The 21,094-nt window shown below is 45.1% G+C and overlaps 1 protein-coding gene across 3 annotated transcripts in view; it reads right to left on the bottom strand.

The window, feature by feature from the left end:
- The window catches only part of HIVEP1 (HIVEP zinc finger 1), a 119,867-nt gene extending 119,041 nt beyond the window's left edge, over positions 1-826 (bottom strand). Inside the window, exon 1 of one of the 3 annotated variants that reach the window (XM_041475363.1) lies at positions 748-826. The gene's annotated coding sequence lies outside the window, so the exon portion shown is untranslated. Of the gene's footprint in view, positions 1-157; positions 284-747 lie in introns of those variants that run through there. The other 2 variants (XM_041475359.1, XM_041475360.1) reach the window with 2 other exon arrangements.
- Positions 827-21,094: the final 20,268 nt, after the last annotated feature.

Below are 21,094 nucleotides of genomic sequence, written 5' to 3'. Positions count from 1 at the left end.
GGGGAGGGAGGGAGGGAAGGAGGGAGGACGGGCGGGCTCGGCGCATCCGCCGGGGTCCCCTCGGGGAGAGCCGCGTTCCCCGCCGGGCCCGCCCCGCCCCTCCCCCCGGCGCCCCGGTCACCGTCGGGGGGAGCGCGGGGGGCGGGGGGTGTTTTACCTTCTCTCACTTTCTATTGCAGGAAGCGCGGCCGGAGCAGTGACGTCACCGGGTCTCCCGGTCCCGCCCCCTCCCCGGGTCGGGGGAGGGGTCACCGAGGGGGTTTCCTCGCGGCCCGGTGGGGGAGGCACGGCCGGCGCGCCGGGGGCCGCTGCTGCCCCGCCGCCTCCTCCTCCTCCCCTTCTTTCTCCTCCTCCTCCTTCTCACCGCAGGGACTGCCCGGCCGCCGCCGCCCCGGCCCCTGCTGCTGCTCCGAGGCAGGGGGGCACCTCGCCGCCGCGGTTCCCGGGGGTCTCCTTAAGGGGGGGTCCCCGCTCGGCACGGCACGAGGCAGCGCCTCCCCCCGACGGCCGGAGCCGCCGCCGCCGCTCGGGGCGCTGCGCGGTGCGCGTCGCGCTCCCCCCTGGCAGGGCCCGGCCCCCGGGGCACCGGCACGGCCGGGCGCGCACACACACACACGGACAGACACGCAGAGAGACGGGGCTGACGCGGAGATCCCGGAGGTTCCTCCCTGCCGCCCGCCCGGACGGGCTTCCCCGCGCCCCCGCCCGCCCGGCCCGCCGCGCCCCGGCGCCGCCGGGGAAACTCACCGCCGCGCCGCGCATCCCGCCGCGGCTACAACTTTCCATCCCGGGCGGCAGCCGGCGGCGGCAGCGAGCCCCTCCGCCGCTGGAAGTGGGCGGGGGAGGAAATACGAGGAGGAGGCGCGTCGTGCTCTCCGCCGCGGCGCCCCTTTTTTGGCCCGGGACGCGGGTTTTGCCGGTGGGGGCTGTGCTGCCGCGGTTGGTTTCCTGCATCAGCTGCGGGGGTGTGTGTGCACAGCACACACGTGTGTCTGTGTGTGTGTGTGTGTGTGTGTGTGTGCGCTCTCCGTGCCGGGTCACCCTGCCCGGCCAAGGGCTGCCCTCCCTTCTCCCACGCCACAGGCAGGGGACGGCTGGGTCGCCCTCCAAAAGGCGAGGGGGCCCGGGCTGGGCTTTGGGTACTGAGGAGGGGAATTTGGCGTGGGTTTTTTTTTTTTTTTTTTTTTTTTTTTTTTTTTTTTGTCACCCAAACTCCCCGACAAAGCAGCGGTGTTGGCAGCTTTTCATTGCCACTCGGGTTTTCAATCGAGTTTTGCTTTTGAAGCCAGTACGTGATGTCTTTAGCAAACAAACCCAAATAAATACTTCTTGCATCACCTCCGTGTTCTCCCTGCTCCCGTGCCTGCACACCCCTGGCAGTCTGTGTGCTCAGCTGTAAGCACCTCGGCCCTGCTACGTCCTTCCCTTTGGAGTTCAGTATCCAGATCAGATCCTGCCTTAAGCAAACAGGACCACCATTCTCAGAGTTCTCAAGGTTTTTACAGGTAGTTCTTTCAACCTACATTTAATCATGTTTGTTAGACAGATGAGTTAATCCCCATTTCACAGGGGAGAAAACAAGGCAGGAAGATGCAGAGTAGCTCACTGCATAGCTGTGGACTGACATGACACCACTTCTGCCTGAGCTTTTGGCCACAGGCGCTGTCTCTGGGCTATTTTTCCTCTTGAGTTCACTTAAATTATACCTTGAGAACACTTCCAGCTTACAGTGGTGGCAGGTTCTCTGCTGTGGGTAACCTGTCCTGTGTCCTGCCCAGAGGCAACACGGGAGGCAAATGTAAGTGAAATCCCTGGCTAGTTTGCAACTGGTGGTTAGGGCAAGAGATAGTATTCATCACTGAACTGGAGATTCATGGAAAAATGAGACCCTCAAAGAGTAACTTCAGGAGAAATGTGTTCTGCTGCTCCTATTGGACAAGCAAATGATGATTCTTTATTGTTAGAGATAGTTCTCGTCTTCTCCCTAGTCTGTTCCCCCCCCCCCCACCTTGTTCTTTCTTTGTCTGGCTTTTAGACTTAAGACTGCCTTGCTAAAGAACAGAGCTGCTGTTATCCTAAACACATCAGTATGAATATGATCCTACAGCCGCCAAAAGCTTAAATTAGTGTACCAAGTCTGACTAGTCACAAACCCAGGACCATGCAACCTCTGAAGCTAGGTCTGAACCTCTACTTGTTCTGCTCAGCTTTCCCTTAAAGTCTGTCCTGCAGGCCTCTGGGACACATAGCACCTAGATCCTTCTTTGCTACTCATTGTCTGAAAGCCTCAGGTTGTGATCACCAGAGTTATCAGGGAGAAAGCATCAGATACTGGCCCTTCCTCACAAGATGCCTTAGGAAGAAGGAGCCATCACAGCTGCTGCTGGTGCCAAAGGGAGTTCTAGGGCACTCATCTTTTCACAAGGACCTGGGTAAGTTCAAAATAGATGCTCCAGCCTGCAAGCTGAAATGAGACCATAGCAAACCCCCTGCAGCCAGCAGGAAAAGTTTCTTCTGCGAGAAGTAGTCAAACTGCCTCCCACCACTCATCAGTGAAAATCCAGATCTCTCACCACACCTATGTGCACAGGAATATAATAAGTGCCCTTCCTCTGCAGACAAGCACAACTGTCTTAACAAGAAAGACTCAATGAGGTGTCAAAGAGGAGACAGGTCCTCAGGGATGTGTGTCATATGGTGGCAGCTGGTCCTCCCTTGAACATAAAACCAGTCATCGCAAAGTCAGTTTGGGTCAGAGGACAAAACAAAGAACTGAAAGTCTGGCCCCTTGGGATTATTTCCACGGCCATCTGAAAAAGCAGCCAAAGAGGCAGCTGTGAGCTGGGGACTCTCCTCAGCCTGTTCCCCTCCAGCGAGCACAAGTCAGGGCCGAAGGGCTGCCTTGAGCCCAGCTCAGTGTCGTTCCAGCAGGCTGCCCCCTGGCCAGGTAAAGAATGCAATCCTAAGGGCTTTGAAAAGGCAGCATACCAAGCTGGTTATCCCGGGCAGACCACTTCATCTTTTTCTGTCTGTTTTCCCATCAGTAAAAAGGAAGTGCTTACCCACTCAGTAAAGTACTTTGGGAAAAATACTGTGGATGATTGCTAGTAGGAGGCACAGAGTAATCTTCTCAAACCTGCAAATGAGGGAAATTCTTTAAAACTTTTCAGTGAGATTTAAAATGCCACATCAATATGCACATAGGGGGAAAAAAAAACCCCACACCACCTTCATTGCAGAATTTAGATACTTTTAAAATTTCACCTAAAAGGAGAAATTATTCCTGCAGGATATAGATCCTCTTTAAATGACTATGTGTATGGCTGAACAGGGAAGATTATTGAGGTTTTCTTCTCTCTAAAACTCCACAGTATTTTTAGGAGGACACCTATTTTTAAACATCCTCTAGTTTTATTCTTGAAACCTCTTTCAGAAACTGGTTTTCTGTAATGGCTCGCAGGTATTTTATGTATAAATATATACACATACACACATTAGGCTCTCAAGAAACCACAATACATTAGGTAGTCTTGAATAATTCATTGTTAAGCACCCCATGATAAATCTCTAGTTGAACAGTATGTGATTTTGATAGAATTCTTGGGATAAATTGAATGTGAAGCACTGTGGTAAATTTAACTATGCTGAGCGTCAAATGTGAAAACTTTACATTGTACATTACATCCTGACATGCAACTGAGAATCGTTATTATTAAGGCTTCGGGGAATTTTTGAGGGAACTTCTGAAGTTCTGAAAAGAAAAAGAACAAGACTGAGTGCTGTTCTCTATAGAAGTTGAGATTTTCTCAGAGAAGGGAAATTCCATAAGTAGTCTGTATTGAATTAACATAAAGGTTTCACTAAAAGAACTGCTGTCTATTAGCTTATGCTCTGAGGCTTCTCATTGAGTACTACATATAAAAGTCAGAGGATCCTGGCTTACCTGGTACCAGCGGGTTCTTAGAGCTTTTCTAGGGCTTGCCACTCCTGCAACAGGGCTGGAGAGATAGGGCAGCAACCGCTGATGTGAGGGGAGGTCATTTCCCCCTTTTCTGTAGCAGTAGCTGTCACCCCAGATACTCACAGCTCTCCCTTGTCAGCAACAGCCAGACGCTTTCCTGGAGGTAGGCAAAGGCAGCAGCACAGGGACCTGGTAGTGCACCACTCCTCATAGCCTGCAGCTCCACACAAGAAGCTGGTCTTTACTGGGACATTTTGCATGGCAATATCCATCATCTCCACCCTTTTCAGGATGTCCTGAAGATGTGTTGCTTTTCATTGTCCCATAAATTGGCTCAGTTCTTTCTGATTTGGAGAAATTGGCATTAAATAATGCAAACAGTTCCATTGAAGAATTTTGGCACAACCTTCCTTTTTAGTTATGCATATACACTGCAGCTCTGTGTGGCGGTACCTGGTACCTGGTAGTCCTGTGGTCAGGAAAAGGTACAAATCTGTCCAGCTTCAGATTAATCATGTGATATAGGGCACAGTTCACTGACACAGCTTCACCTTTTTTCCAGTTATTATTAACCAAACATTTCAATGAACTTCAACATCATTGATACCATATATACTTACTTATATCATGTTCATCTTACTGATATCAGAGCATCTCAGACAAGAATACCTGTGTTTAGGAGGCCATGTTAAAATCTCTTTTGGTGACTTTTTGTCCTTCACCCTCTTTGGAAGAGTCCCAGCTGCTGGGGTGCTTCCCCAAGGGTAATCACAGGACAGCTCATGGAGGCAGGGGAAGAAATCCTACTTTAACCCTACTTTTACTACCACCACAGCCCGACATCAGCCTTCTTTCCTCCCAGCACATGAGGCCTCATGTGGCTGGTCACAGGACAGAGATCAGACAAGAGACCAGCCACAGAGCAAAGCAGCCAATGAGAAGAATTCCTTCTGACAGAGTCCCTGTGAGGTGTCCTTCGGCACTGCAAGCCTGGTGACACCAGTGCCGAGCCCACACCTCATGCAGCATCCTCCCTGCTGAGACACCTGATTAGGCCAGGAGACAGGGAGTCACCCTCAGCATTTTTCCAGGCTGGACCCACTCCCTGTCTGGCCAAACCATTTATGATGGCATGCCAAAGTCTAAGGAAAAAACCAAAAAATAATTAAAATTGTACTGGTTAAACCACTGTTACCTTTTTGTCCAAGTGGAAGTCCCAGTGGCAGGTAGATGGTGTGGCCCTGCTGCTGACCTGCCCTTAGCAAGATAAGGAGCAGGCTGGACCACTGGCATGCTGTGAATGCCTGGTACTCAGTACATCCAGCAGAGTTTTGTGGGATGTGACATTAAGCACTTCTAGGAGGGGGATAATTGCCACACAGAATTATGAGATCTGGAATGGAGGATTTGGGAGAAGGCAAAGGCTCATCTGAAGTGCATGGTATGAGGCCATTTGGGTTATATTAAAGGGCTGAGCCAGCGCAGGCTCCCCACCTCCTCCCAGAGATGGAGCTCACCCAAGGCCCTGAGCAGAGTCTTGTGTCCAAACATGAGGCAAGTTTGAGCTTGGGCTGGTGCTCTGAAGTTAGCATAGATGTACCCATGAAAAGCAAGTCCCTGAGCTTTTGGCTTTACACTGAAAATTGCTTCTGTCTTTTCACAAAGAGCTGCTTCTCTATAGGTCAGCAGGCTCTGCACTTTCACAGGCCTTGTACTCCCTTCCACCCTGGTATTTTTTCTTCTGAGCTAGACAGGTTTCTGAACTTTTTCATGAAGTTGCTCATATTTTCCACTGCATTTCCTTTTTACCTCACCCCACCAGTTCACTCTGATCTTTCTTTCTCAGTAGTTCTAGGTTCTGAACTGTTCATTTAAATATGGTGTGGCTTGCCAGCATTTTTTCCCAAGCCTTTTATTTTATCAGTTAAAGAAACAGAAGACACATGAGGCACTTAACACAAGTGCACCTTGCCAAGATGCCTTCAGTGGTATGCTTTTTCTTTAGGTTTGACCACAAACATTTTAACATATCTGAATGATTAAAAAGCATTCCAACCCATACTTTCTTCCCCAAGTATTTTTGCCATTCAATGGCCCGCTAGTATTGTTTGCCACAGACATATGTGGGAGACGTCTTTTAAATATCACTTTTTGAGCATGTTAGTTAGCTTAGCAGCTCAAAGGTTACAGGGTTAACAGGAAATAAGCAAAACGGTTATATTTTGTGGAAATGTTTTTCCTTGCCTCCTTCCCAGTACAGATAAGAAATCCACAAAGGAGAAAATAATCCCCATTCTATTGAAAATTCTCAACTATGTTAAAATTTATTTGATTACTGGAATGTTTACTTTGTAGGCATATTGCATATCACTAGGTACAGATCAACAACAAAGCTTCAAGTTCCTTTAGCCTTTATTCATCAGAACTGTGAAGTAGCATTCAAATAGTACACAGAATATTTGCAGTGGTGCATCACGAACCACACAGCTCACCTTGTAAGCCATGCTCTATCATTTAAAGATGTTCAGTCATCCTTAAATCCAAATGGCTACAATAATAATTAAACATATGGCTTTGCTTTGAATTATTGTGGTTCTATGTAATTTCCCTGTTTATGGGGTCTCCTGAAAAATCATTTTCTCTAGTTGTGGCCAGTGATTTTATAAATCTTTTTAGTCTAAGGCTAAGAAGGTCAAGCTCCAATGCTGAGGAGTATAGAAAATTTTAAAAACACATTGTAGGAAACAAATGCAAGTTGAAAGCACAGCACTTGCAGTCTTGCAGCTGTCCCAAACTTTCACAAGGCCAACACTGTAAAAGCCATGGATCTCATTTTCCAAAAATCCTATCACAGCAGTATGACCGCATCCTTTACCCATTTTCACACACTGATAAACAACTACCCACATAGCGTACAGGATAGAGGAAAGACAGACGAAGGAGAACTACAGTGGTATGAATAAGAAACGTGTCAAGGATGGCTTCTCACAGCAGTATGGAGAGAAATAACTGAGGTTTGGTTTTTCATGGATGAGCTGATGGCAGATGATGGCCACTCCAACATCCAGCCCTGTTTGCCCCTGACCCAAGCTGTCACTCCAGTCTGGCTTGGCATCGACTTCTTCAGCTCCAGCTGCACATTGCACCCCTTCCAGAAAGTTGTGCTGTGGCTTCATCACATTCCAGTTGAAGCTCATTTTCATCAAAAAGGAGTAAGACATTTCACAACTGACTCTATCTTCTGTTTAAACACTTGAAAGGCAACATCAAAACATGTTCTAGGGTGCAGCAGCAGGTCTCAAAGCTGTTTGTCTGTCGGCTTAAGAAGTGGTACAACAGAAACAGCACACTATTTCCTTCAGAGGTGAATCATTCCCCAGCCCTGTCTTTATAGCAAGTGTTAAGGCCTTTTTTAAGTCACAAAAATGTGGTTTATTCCTTGTTTTGACCAAACTGTGGAACAACCATTCTGGAGAATTAAATGTGTGTACATTTGTGGAAAGTAGAATCTGACACTGATGCACTGTGAATCTTGCAGATAAGCTCATGGAAACACAAGAAAAAGCAGAAATTAAGACACTGAATCCTCCCCTGGCTTAAATTGTCAAAGTTCCTTCAAAATACTTAGATTATATTATTGCCATAGAAATGCTACAGGAGGAGCAACCAGTCTACCCATAAAACCCAAAAACAGTGTGCACTCACTTCTTAAAAATAATGGGTTTGTCTGCTTGTCCAGAAGAAATCCAGCATGGAGGCCAGGCCAGTTGAGATAAAGAAAACCAAGCCACATGAGGCAGATGCTGGACACAGATAGGAGACAAGCCTGTGAAGAACAGCTCAGCTCCCCAAAGGCTTCAGGCACCAGAGTGCAGTGAGGGGGAAGAGTACATAGCACAGCTGTGAGTCCCTCTATGGAGAGGCATTTCCTTTGTGGAGTAATTTTTCCTGTGCCTATCTTCAGGAAAGAATTTGTGTGACTGTTAAGTCCCACTAATGCACTCTCAGAAAACCAGAGCATGTGCTTAAGGGGTTCTTGTATCAAGTTTTACAGGCATCTTTTTAGCATGTGTATTATCCCCTTGGCTTAGTGGGACCATGCATTCCTGGAGTCCGTGATGATCTTACTGTAGCCTCCACAGTAAACTCAAATGAAAAAGGAAAGTGAATATTACTAAATCAAGAAAGTTCATAATTGAAACATTACTGAACACCTCCTCCCCCATCTAAGGCTCCATTTTGGGGTATCTGATCCTGGTAACAGCTTACACAACAAGGCACCAAGGTCAACGAGGCTAACAAACCACAGGTTGTGCTTTCTGTTGAGTCAGAGGCTTTGCTGGCAAACATTCAAAGCCAATTCTGCAATGATCCACCATGCATGTTCTTGTTATCAAGACAGTAGTGCCATTCTGGTGTAATGTTTTAGAGATCTTTCTCTGGTAAAAAAAACATATCCATGCATTACTTTTTGTTGTCGCTTAAACAGAAATACACAAAGCTGTAAAAACACTTCTAATTATGTTTAAAAACCAATCACATTAAAACCAAAGCTGATGCCAAGAACATATTGTTCACACAAACCAAGAGATGCAGAAACACTTCACTCCACTGCTATGGACTGCAGGATAAAGTAAACAGGATAATTCAGTCTGGTTTAAGGAGGCCAAAGTCATGGTACCTACCTTTGTATCTCCCCTTCTTGCCCCACAGGCTGCATATAAACTTTCTTTTTAATATACCCTTTCCACTTACACATTCTTTTAAACTACTTCTTCATTTCCCACTCCCATTCCCAGGGCTTGTCTTCCTGCAGTGTTTTGTCTCTTTATGCAGTTGTTCTCCACAGTACTTCTCTCCCAGTTTCAAAGCACATTTTTCCTACCCAGACTGTATGAGGAGACACTATGTTCCATCTTTCTTTTCCCAATCTGGATGTAGAAGTAGCAGGTTAGGAATGGAAGGACTGAAGCTTCCTTCACTCATTTCTCTATCATCCTTCCTCTGGGCTGACCATTTGGTGGATACCTGTTAAGCATCTCCTGTTAAGTGGAAGCACGGAGAAGACATGGAAATACATAGCTGCTTCTTGTTTTCAAATTTGGGAGCTGCTGCCCAAATTTGGGACCTGCTGTTACTACTGAGGCCAAAAACATTCCTTGATATTGTGGAGTTGGTTGGATGCAGTGACAAAAAGCGACCAAGAGGTGATTCTGGAAGCTTACTGCAGAATCCCAGTCCCCTTGCCCTGTAAAACACAAGTGGATTGGTCTGACAGATAAGAAGTACCAAGTGTGACCTAAACACTGAGCTCCGGAAACACAAGAGGCACACCAGTGCACATTTCTTACCTAGACAAGCAAGGCTTTGCAGTGAAGTGAAACATTGAATAGAGGATTATCTGTATTTGTGGGCAAAGTCCTCTAGCTAAATCTGAACCACAGATCTTCACATCTGAAAATAAAACCATTATCTAGATTTTCCTCCTGTGGTGCAGATAATATAGCAATGCTGCCAGAGACTTCTATTCCGTATCGCTGCCTTCTGCTGCTGCTTTCCTGCTTCCAGGGGAAGAGCAGACAGTTAACAGCAGCTCCTTCTTCCTTAGGTAAAAGATGGCTTCACTTACAGGGCTTCTGTAAAGTGGGTAGGAGCCACCACCTTCTGCCATTGTGACAGCACGGTACCTCACCTCCGTGCACTCGCACACACACTTGATGAAAGCAGAGGAGAGAGCAGCAAAAGAGGTCTTTTCTCCAAGGCATGGCCAGCCAGGAACTGAGCTGACCCCACAGCCTGCCCCGCAGCCTCAAGTGAGCCAAGCAGGATGGGCTCAGAGATAGCAACCGAGAGCCCAGACCATAAGGCAAAAGCATGCTGACAGGGCAGATCCAAGATCAAACCAGGAAGGCAGGACCAGGAAGCCAGTTCATAAGTCAGGCCCAGTGACAGTAGGGCCATGATGATAAGACAGTTCCCAGTTTAGACTGGGAAACCAGTCCAGACAATGAGTTCCAGAGAAAAGGTCTCCATAGCAAGCCCTAGACAGGCTGAGTTGGAGACCAAAATACCTCCCAACAGCTCAAACAGAGGCTGACAGTCCCCAGCTGAACTAAAAAGGGGCTCTGCTCCCTTTTAAGGTGGTTGGGTGGAGGTCCCAGATGGGGCTGGCCAGGTTTATTGAGAACTGTTAAGTGCTCTCAGGACCCTGATGGAGAGAATGAGCAAAAGAAACTATGAAACATACATATATATATATATATATATATATATACACAACCTATATGTTACTATGTTAATTCTCTGTTTCTTAAGCCCCCCTCTCCATTTACAAATATCTGGCTTATGATTTTAGAGCCTCTAAGGCTTGGAATAGACCTTAACTCTAAAAATCTATGTGGTGTCACACAGCAAGCAAAAGATTAGGAAGTTAAAGAAAGACACAGCTGCAATAAAAGGATTGCAAGTACTTTAAGGCAAAAGTTTCAAGCTGTAAATAATATGGCCTGCATTCCAATTTGCATCTAGGCTACTTTGAAATCTATTCAACGACTTCCTAGTTTGCTTGTCTACAAATCATTATAAATCTGGAAAGAATTGTTCTGCACTTCCAGCATCCTTCCACATCCTTTCTTTCTTTTTTTTTTTTTAAATTTGCATTACTGTTTTGTACTTTGTTACTACCTGTTGTGCTTACTATTAGACTGTTTTCCCCAAATTGCTTCTCCCTTTGATCTTTCCATTCCACAATTCTTTCCATTCCACAATTTCCAAGATCCTCTCTGCTTTTTATGGACCTGTACTCCTTCCTAAGTTAAAAATCAACTGAAAAAATAGTGCTGCTTGCCTTCTGTCTGTTCTCTAGTAGATACTAGTGAGTTTCTGGCACATCGGTCAGGTTATTCCAAGCAGTGTGCAGACAGACTTGAATGCAAACACACACAGGGCTGGGCTTGCAAGTGCTGGATTTCCTGGAACAAGATTATATTATAATTATCCTGCAGTAAGACATTTCAGGGCTGTTGAAAAAAAGTGTACAAAATATGAAACAATGATTCTTATTAATAACTTACTTCACCTCATGTCTCAGCTTAATTTGGTTTTCTCTGTGTTTACAGTCTGATTTTATGTGATAATTATTCCTGGCCAAATTATCTGAAACAATTTTTAAAACATTTAGTTTTGCAAATGTTCCTGTACAAATGCAAATCCCTTAATAGAGTTCAGTTATTATGTTTATTCTTCCCTCTTCATTGCAAGCATGTGTAATTAGTTTTTCATTTAGTTTATATTGGAATTTTTTAATATTTAAAATCCTGTCCATGTGCTACCATTACCTCAAATGGACCATGTTGAAGTCAGATGGATTTCCAGGCTGTGGATAGATGTCTTCTTCTTATGCTACTTTTTCAGGTGTGATTGTGTGTGTCGGAGTCCCACCTGAAGTTCACAGCTCCTTCTCTGCCAGCAGAAAGGGTTGTGTGGACACTCCTTGAGCTGCTCCACTGCACATGGGCTAGTTCAGACTGCCTTCTTCAGTGGTTTGAGATAACTGAGTTCATTCTGTAAAGAAGCAAATGGTGTATGTAAACACATTTCCACCTGCTGGCTGATCAGTGGGAATGGAGACCTCTGCACTTGAACAGTCACCAGTAACTTTCAGAGGCACTATCTTCAACCAGCAGAGACAGCCTCACAGTAAATGTGTGCTTATGACCTGGCTTAGCTAAGACCTGGAAAGCAAGAATGCTGCAAAAGCTGCATTACCTTTGGAAAGAGATGGGGGATGACCAAGAATGGTGCATGGTGCTGCGTGCAGGACGCCGTCAGCGACTGCACGGGCCATTTCCCACTGGCTTGTTCTGGAAAATGCAGGTGTGGAGCCAGCATACAGCAAACCCTCCCAGATTGCACAGATGACTCAACAGAATGTCAAAACCATCTCTATGGAAGACTTATTCAAGGATGATTCATGACCACCGTCAGGAGATTATCCGGGGAGAGGACAAGGACAGTTTCAGCTTCTCAAATTGCTCCAGAGAAAATGCATCTGATTCACACTAAATTCTGGCCGCCATGAGTGGCCATCATGCCCTGATCTTTAGGGACTGGCAGCTGCTTAGCACATCTTAATGGAGGATATTTTAGAAACTACAGAGCAGCCCATAAGGCTTGAACCAACAATTTCACACAAGGAATGTTTGGGCAGAGACTGCAGCTACCTGCATCCAGGAACACTCTCACATGCTGGTGAGATGCTGTGAGGGCTCCTCTTCTCACTTAAGGAGCGTGTTCTGATCAGAAGAGAAGCCTCACATCTGAGAAAGCAAAGATGAGGACAGTGAAAAGAGAAAACCAAACTTGATAGAAAGAGAATTTGAGTCCAGGCAGCTTCTTGCACCCTTTTCCATCTCTGTAATTATGGAGGGGCTGCCAGGATCCAGCCTTCAATAAAAGGCATCTGTTCCTGAAGTGAAAACCAGCACTTAGTTGCTAACAGCACACAGTAACTCTACACATCAGTGCAGAGCAGGAAATGAAAAACGCCTTTTCTAACTATGTTATAATGGCAATTTTAGGTAGATGGAACATTAGCAGCAGATGCCAAGCTGGAAGCTGGCCACACCGTTGGCTTTTCAGCAGCAGCTTTGGTCTTTGGAAGCTTTTCACAGGCTGACAATGCTTCAGAAGAGTCTACTTTTGTCTGGGATTACAAAAATCAATTGCATCACTTGTACATAGCATGAATGGTTACCATGTGGACAGCCTCTTCAACCAACTGGCATTTATTCTAGGTTATCACATCAAGAGTGCCACAGGAAGCTTTCTCCACCTTTGTGGTGCAGTTTGTCAGAAGATGATTTCCATTTTAAAACTCGGTTTTTCTCATTCAAAGAAGAAGAGATTGTTTTTCTCCCAACAGGCAAAATTAGTTCCCTCAGGGAAGGTTTGTGTGGAAAAGTGGTAAAGTGTCTTGTAAGGCATTTCAAGGCTTGTGCACAACACTCATGTCACTGTAATGGTGCACCTCTTGTCTTTTAAATTTCTATAAAATGGGTCTTGAGCTCTAACTACCTTCCAATCCTTCTTTCAGTGCAGAGAACTGTACCAGGTGGTGGGAATGATAGTTCTGCCAATGTCAAGCCTCCTTGCCATTGGTAAATCCTTCTCAATCAAAACAGATGCATTTCATACATGAATATCACTCAAGGTAGACCAGAGCAGAGGGGCAAGTTTCCCAGCTCAGCCCACATATCTTCACTACAGTCTTTTGGAATAGAGACAAACCAAAATGTCCTGTAAACCATCTGGTTTCACTCTGGGGGAGTTGACTAAGTTGCTAATATGAAGTTAGCAGAGCACCTGATATATCCTTTTAACTTCTAGGAGGATGCCATGAGGATTAAGACTAGGGCATCCTCACCACTTGTCGATGCTTTGTTGCTGCCCTCAGCCTATTTGCTTCTCTTTTCAAACTGCTCTTGGACCACCAGTTGGCACAAATCGAAGAAGATTTCAGACTCCACCTTCAGTTAGGAAACTTGTTTTGCCCACTTCTGGCCTAAGACTTAGGTTATGGGCATGGGTTAAAAAACACCTCCCTTTTCAACTCCCCACCCCAGTTATGCCATGTATCTAATGCAGAGACTTGGGACACACTACTTAGCAACTCCATGGTGAATCAAACATGTTACACAATGATTTGATTAAAGGAATCATTCCTTTTCAACTGAGACTCCATTATGTCATGGATCTGCACAAAACACTTTCCAAATGATCTTTCGTCCAACAGTCCAGAGCAGCTGTTAATATTTAAGGAGCACCAGAAGTTAGTAAGTGTCTCTGAAATACTTATGGGATTTAAATGTTCTCTGTGAGGTCTACTTGATAGACTCATTGTAATTTTGACTAGGCCATAGGACTGATTCATCTGCCCCTTGAGTATTTCCTGGTGCATAGCAAAGAAAAGGTAGCAAAAATATATTTCCATACATATGCATGGCACACATCTACCTTATGTAACATGTATTTCCATGTGTACTGACATATAAAAATGTGCTCAGAATACATTTCACACTGTAAAGTTCACCACTTAGCAGTTGGGAAACACCATAAGAAATGTCACCTGTTCAGCATAGTTTAGTCCTGTGCAGTGAGTACTGGAGCCCAACATCATGTTGTGCTCCTTTGCTGCGCGTGAAGGCCAACCCATGCTCTGCGTGTTGCTGAGGGTGGGACCCCAGTGAAACAGGATCAGATGTGTTTTGATCACAGCTCATCCCAAGAAAGAGTCCCTGCCCTGGTGCTACCACCAGCTGCTCATCACCCCTTCTCTACCAGGGACATAATCACACTTTCTGATCTGCCAGCACAGCTCCATCTGTAGTCATTTCCTAACTCAAATTCTGTCAAATGATCCAGTTTTTTGGGGAGGCAGCACGGGGGTGTGTGTGCTTTTAAATGGCAGTCAAAGCAGTGCCCACGCTGAGGCAGATCATTTTTGCAAAGCCGAGGAACAGTGAGATGTGCTCTTCTACCAGCAGACCTGAGAGGTCAGCAACCCGTGAGACAGGATCTGCTGCAGCCAGAAAATTGTGTGTGATTGCACCATTAATGAGCTCCTGTTCAATATTCCTTTTTACCATCTTGCTCAAGGCATGGTACCAAACCTTAGTAATGGTGCCACTCAAACCCTGTGGTGGAGACAGAATTACTAATATCCATAACACCCGCCACTCTAATATCACAAATACCCATTTGTTCATTAATTTTAAATGCCCAGTTTGATTTTTTTTTCTTTCAGAAGCTTTAGCATTATACAGCACTTTACTTGACAAGGGAACAACTTACGTCGACTTTTACTGCAAACATAAGCATCAGCACCTGAAATCTGGAATACAGTACATAAGAAACACACTTGCTTAAATAAGCTGTCAAACTGTCAAAGCTTGATTAACATCTTATAGGAATTAGAGCAGAACCAAGATACAATTCTGACAATCTCTAGTCTCTATCCTCAGTTTGTTGTCTCATGCAGTAACCATTTGCCAACTTCTATATAGAGTAAGGAAGGGGACCCTGGGTATGTCCCAGAGCAGATCCATCCTGTGTCTTCAGCAAAGAAGTGTCCTGAGGGGAAAAGTATGTATGATGATGCAGTTAAAATTATAGGTCTCAGGGCTGACAGCATTTTGCAGCCTTAATTCTAGCATTGCCCAAAAAGTAAGGACTTGATATTTTTAAACATTAACAAGGAAAAAAATATGGTCATTATTTCCTAAGTGTATAAAAACACACTGAAAGCTCAGAAATGTGTTTCTGTTTTCTCTCAGCACCCCAGCACACAGGAGCCTTCATACTGTTCTTGAAGGCATTACCTGCTTTAGCTAAAGGACAATTTTCATTGATGTTTGACCATTGCCTGGGGTATCTGACAGGCTCTCACCTGGTATGCACGTTTGTGTATGTGAGTGTGTATGCCACAAACACACACACACTTTGCCAGTGGGTTTCAGTGCTATTTGCTGACACTCTATGAACCAAAGAAATATATGCTGCAAGAGGCACACAGAGTCATAGAATCATAGAGTTGTTTGGTATGAAAGGACCTCACAGATTATCTGGCTCCCTTGCAGACACCTTTCATTGGACCAGGCCGATCAGAGCCCCATCCAGCCTGGCCTTGAACACTTGCAGGAATGGGGCAGCTACTACTTCTCTGGGCAACCTGTGCCAGTGCCCCACCACCCTCACAGTCAAGAATTTTTCCCTAATATCAGATCTTTCAATCTGAATCAATTCTCCCTTGTCCTGTCACTACATGCCCTTGTAAAAAGTCCCTCTCCATCTTTCTTGTATGCTCCCTTCAAGTACTGGAAGGCCACAGTTAGGTCATCCTGAACCCTTCTCTTTTCCAGTCTGAGTAAACACAACTCTCTCAACCTTTCCTCACAGGAGAGGTACTCCAACCCTCTAATCATCCTGGTGACCTTCTCTGGACTCCCTCCAGCAGGTCCATGTCCTTCCTTTGCTAGGGACCCCAGAGCTGGGTGCCAGTGCTCCTGGTGGGGTCTCAGAAGAGCAGAGCAGAGGAGCAGAATCCCCTCGCTTGCTCTGCTGCCCACGCTGCTTTGGATGCAGCCCAGGACATACTTGGCTTTCTGGGCTGGAAGAGCACATTGTTGGCTCATGTCCAGCCTCTCATCCACCTGCACCCCCAAGTCCTCTTCATCTTTGACCTGTTCATCTCCCAGCCTATCAGGGGTTGTCCCACCCCATACTCAGGACTTTGCTCTTTATCTTGTTAAACCTCATGAGATTACCATGAGCCATTTCTCAAGCACATCCAGGTCCCTCTGGATGGCATCCCATCCTCCAGCTGCACCACTCAGCTTGGTGTCATCTGCAAATTTGCTGAGTATGCACTCAATCCCTTTGTCTGTGTCTTTAGTGAAGTTATGAAATATCTCTGGTCCCAGTACAGGCCCCTGACGGACAGCATTTATCACTGATGTCCACTGAGACACATGCTCTTCTACTTTTCCTTCCCAAGCTTGACTGACTCTGTCACACCCCCACTATGATGTTTCTGCTTTGATTATTTTCCTTTGGCTCTTCTCAGCCCTGTCCATTTCTCCTTGTCAGCTGAATCCCTTCCTTCCTTCCTTCCTTCCTTCCTTCCTTCCTTCCTTCCTCCTCTGAGCTGTGAATCCCCATTTGAGGCTCTTTGCCAAACTGCACTTTGCCCTACCTGATTCTCTTCCTCCCCTCAGTCCTGCTTCACAAGCATGCCCTTGCTCTACAGTCTTCCTGCCCCTGATGAATGCTCTGCCTTTGCTGCCTTGCCCAGACAGTCCCAGCTCTACTCCAAAGCTTCTCCTAAAAAGTTTCTCAGCCCACCAGGGTGCCTCTGTAGACCCTTCATCCAGTTCCAGTCTTCTGCCTCTTCTTATTCTGACTACTTTCCCCTGTTCCACGGTCATCCTGATTTTCCAAACAGTCTTGCATTGTTGAACCAGTTCTGACTCTGCTCTCTCAGCTTCCATACTCATCCTCCCTTTCCATTTCCTTATCAAGCTTGTCATCTTCCTTTTAGCTTCCTCTGTCTCATTATCACTTCAACCCGGGTTCCCAGACTCCTCTTCCACAACTTCTCCTCTCTCTTGGAACTACCAACTTCTTGGCTGGTAGCATGTGGATGGATTATCAAAGATGGAAAGAAGGGCACTCAGTCTAATTTTGTCCCTTCTACCTAAGGCCTGAGATGGAGCTGCTGCTGGCTCTTTCCTTACAGACACCTTGACATGATCTCAGACACCTTAAGTACCTTAGCATGTCAGCTGCACAAATAAAGTCTCTTGATTGCTTACAACTTGAGAGCTTAAGCTCCAGTCCTTAGGGAATGGCAGGCCAGACCTTGGGGTCAGAGACGTGGCACTTACACCACTATAAAAATAGCCAGGACTATCTTTATCCTTCTAATACATTACTATAAAACCTATATTGAGTATCAGGATCAGTTACCTTCCTGTACTTACATTAGACATTACAAAATATGCTTCAAAGAATGTACAATCTAATTAGACAAAAAAAAAAAAAAAAACACCCCAAGAAACTAACCAGGAAAAAACCCTCCAAACCCAGATGGATGTGCTACTGCTTTAGTATAATCTACTAGTTCTGGACATACTCTGGGAATGCTGATAGCTTGCTCTGCGAGGCCATTTACACCACGCTCTGAAAATCCCCCAAGGTTCCCTCGTGAGCAAGTGTCGAGGACCTGGAAGTACACAATAATGAGCTCCTACCCGAGAGCTCTCACGCACTTCCATCACTTGTGATGGAACACATGCCGCACTGATCCTCTGCATTCACATTCCCTTCACCACTCCTGCTGAGCTAGCAGAACAATTCAGGTAACTTAGGACTTCCCTTCCCAGCCAGTGAGGTATGTTCACACTGAAGGTGAGGCTCAGCACAGTGCAAGGGGCCAAGTGAATAAGTTCTACTGGTGTCTGTGGCCTTGTTCTTGGGAGCTGGCAGTCAGAAAAAGTAGCAGGAGCATGGGGACCTGGGACACAGGAGAGCAGCAAAGACTCTGTCTGGCAAGGTGAAATGGGAAATTTCAGCTGGCATTGGCAAAGGTGGAAGTTATCTGCTGGGGACAAGGGCCAGGAGGAAAAGTACTAAGAGGCTGGCTCCAAAAATGTTGGTAACCACTGGCCTGGAGACACTGGCAGCTTGTAGTAATTAATGTATTCCATTACCTCATGGTTTTATGCTTCAGATGCAGATTAATAGCACTCATTCAAAGAAAGAATGACATCATCTGCATAAAATCCTTTCCAGTGTCATACAGTACTCTCTTGCTCTCTGATTATTGCTGGTCTACTGGATTAGCGATGGTGTTTCACATTTTGTTTTACAATTTAAAACATGTAAGTCCCTCAATCCTCTATTCAAGCCTGTTTTGTAAGAATCCTCTTAATGGAGAAAGGGACATTATATCCAAATATTTTTTCTATCTCCTCCACCTCCTCATTCCTACAGTGAATTTTCTGCAGAGGTTTCATGTGTCTCCGCAAACTGAAAGGAGGTTGTAGTGAGTGGGAGTCAGTTGTGTCACAAATACGAAGCTATAGGACAATAGCAAATGGCCCCAAGTTGTGTCAGAGGAGGTTTAGATTGGACATTAGGACTTTGCCCAGGGAAGTGGTTGAGTCACCATCCCAGGAGATATTTAAAAGAAGTGTAGATGTGGCACCTGAGGACGAGGTTTAGTGATGGACTCACTAGTGCTGGATGAATGGTTGAGCTCAATGATCTTAAAGGTTTTTTTCAACTTAAATGATTCTATGATTCAGCCTTCAACCTAGCAGGGTCATCTGGGGGCAGTTTGCATACTTGTGGGATTTTTTTTGAGGAAAAACAGTCATTAGACTCCTACACACCATTCTGCGTAGGCAGCACAATCTAGCTCTGCAATTTTTTGATGCCATTGCCTTATTAAAAATAAATAATCTCTAAAGATAACAGAGGAAATAAGCCAGACAATATTCCTTTGGACAGAAAGTCTCTCATATGCCCATATGATACAACCTGATATCAAAGTACTACTTGAATTTCAGAGAAGTATGTCTTTTCTTCAGCATTTTCACAAAGCTTCCATTAAACAGCAATTGTGTTCACATGCATGTGGCAGGAGAATATACCCAAGAGTGCATATAAAAATGAATGAGTGAAACAAATTCTAAATACTTTACTGCTTTATTTGTCTATTCATTTTTCAATAAATTTCTAATCTGAAACCTGCAATTAAGATGTTGTGCTATCTGAAACAATAGGCTGGGTTTACATATAGCTGTCAATTACCACAGAAGGTGCTGGGAAACATTCTGTAAAACTCTGTCTACACTATGCAAAAAGGAAATCACAGCTGCAGCTAAGCAAGCAACATAATAATAATTTCCCTGAAGTCATCTGCTTGAATTTTCAAATGAATTTACCATGAGCAGGCTTAAGTTCAAATAACATTCCTTTTCCAGCAGCTTTCTGTCATTTCCACAGCCCAGACCCTTGTGGAAAGGATACTTCCAGGAACTTAGAGCTGGGAAGATTTTCTGTGTGTCTGAATATTGTTCCCTGCTGTGACTTGCAGAACACACTGCATCTGAATTCGTATAAATAACAAAGCCCTTTCTTTAAAAAGAAGGGCCAGGGAAGGAAGGGGTAAGGCAATTCTTTCTATTATTTCCTCTAAAAATATACTGTTCAGAAACAACTCACTGCCAGCTTGAACTTTTCTTAACTAACCTAGTCTTTTCATGACAGTGATCTTCCCACAGTTTACCCAGTATTTACACACCACTCCCATAATCTCTCGCAGCATTGGTTTTGACAAGGTAAACAAGCTAAACTCTTCTGGTATCCTCTAGAAAGTTTCTAGATAGTCCAACATAGAAAGTTTCTAGATGGTCCAACAAACAAACAAACAAACAAACAAAGCCCCCAACCTAAACAAAACCAGAACAAACTAACCAACTGAACAAAGAGAAAAATCACAAAAGCAGACCTACATATGGAAGTTTCCATCAAATGTCTGTCACCTTGCAAATATCATATTAAATCTCAGTACTGTTCTGTGTTGTTGCAAGAAAACAGAGTGGCCCAATGCTCCAGAGGGAGTGAAAGGACTGTATTGTTTAAACCCCTGGCTGAACATCAACATAACCCAGTACAGCATTGACCCTCTTCAACTTCAGATGGAGTTGAAGATGCTCAGATAAGGCCCTTAAAATCACAGTTTGGCTCTTGAGGTAGGTGTAGAATGAATGTGTGCTCACACAATAGTCTGATACAGCATCTCATGTCCTCATGTACATTCACAGTTGAGAACGGTGCCAAGCTCTCACATCCTTAGAAACCCTTTTTGCTCTTCCAACGACTTCAACTTGGCCCTCCCATTCTCCAAGTGAATCACAAGTGGTCAAAAACTCTGAAGGAAGTGTTTTCTGCCCATTGGAGAAAGCTGACTCATCCACACTAAATCCTCTGAAGAGACTGATTAGAGAAAATGTCTAGGTGTTGATGTTATGTGACCCTCTTGTTTTCAGAGATCTTTCCTGGGACTTGTGCTTGGGTAAAGGATAGATGGATGAAATGTGCATGCTGTAGGTGAAGGAGAGGTGAAGCTCTGTCTTTGGTAAGGGATTAGATGGCTCACTGGCACTTTCAACAGATTTAGTCAGTGCAATAGATATGGTAAAGATATGCAATAGATATGATAAAGAAAATAGTGCAAAGAGGCATAATTTTGGCTGTTATTAATGTTGGAAGAAAGAAGGGGTTAGGGCTCACAAAAGGGAGAGGAAAACTATTGGCCCATGCTGTAGGGTCAGGTCCAGAGATAAGAGGCTCTGCATTTCTGAGAGCAAGACCCCAGAAAGCTCTCAAAAATGTTCAGTATGATTAGAAAACTGAGGCATAGTATGGCATGTTATTGTTTTGCCTAGATCTGTATTTCTCTTGTGCTGCCTAAAATAGTGTTGAGGGAGCTGTAAGGGGGAGGATTGGGATGTGGTTGGAAATCTCATGCAAATGCTGCAGTATTCACTTCAGCTATCATGTGTCCCC

Source organism: Pyrgilauda ruficollis, unplaced genomic scaffold (genome assembly GCF_017590135.1).
Source record: "Pyrgilauda ruficollis isolate IOZ18807 unplaced genomic scaffold, ASM1759013v1 scaffold35, whole genome shotgun sequence".
Classification (NCBI taxonomy): Eukaryota; Metazoa; Chordata; class Aves; order Passeriformes; family Passeridae; genus Pyrgilauda; species Pyrgilauda ruficollis.
Note: the sequence above shows the minus strand (reverse complement) of the source record. Positions and strands in the feature narration are given on the sequence as shown.